Source organism: Pteropus vampyrus, unplaced genomic scaffold (genome assembly GCF_000151845.1).
Source record: "Pteropus vampyrus isolate Shadow unplaced genomic scaffold, Pvam_2.0 Scaffold10, whole genome shotgun sequence".
Classification (NCBI taxonomy): Eukaryota; Metazoa; Chordata; class Mammalia; order Chiroptera; family Pteropodidae; genus Pteropus; species Pteropus vampyrus.
Window position 1 is genome coordinate 2,643,821 of NW_011888791.1, and position 572 is coordinate 2,644,392.

Consider the following 572-nt stretch of genomic DNA (forward strand, 5'->3'; position numbering starts at 1 on the left):
TTTCTAAGTGACACTAGATGGAGTTGCTGAGCTAAAGCACTAAGAACTGCTAGGCAGCCAAATCAGAATTTTGGAGCTGAATGAGACTTTAGGGATCCTCTAGTTTGCCCTTTTATTTTTCAGATGAAGAAACTGAAGATTAGTGAAGTCAGTTGACATAATCCTTGCCTGCAATTGTTTCAGTCTCCTCATTTCTGGCAAATTCAAGCTCTCTCTTCAGAAGTGACTGAAAAATAAAGCCACGTGTGCTTACAAATCCTATTTTTTCCTCTAAAATCATTTGATCAGACCCAAATGATTCTGTAAGCGCCATAAGAGCGGGAGTAAGCTGCTGTCGTCCACCGACTTCTCTGTCTGACATATATAGCAGACCTTTAATTAATATTTGTTGAATGAGCGATAGGGATCCATTGTGTCTTTAAAGCTCTGGAGATTTCAAATCTTCTACAAAGCCTGTTGCAATGCTCTCTAAGTGGGGATTACTCCTAAACTAACATAGCCTCATTCCCTTCACGAAGATTTCACGAAGAAAAAGAAGATGCTTTTTCTAGCTTCCTTGAAGATGTTAGAGC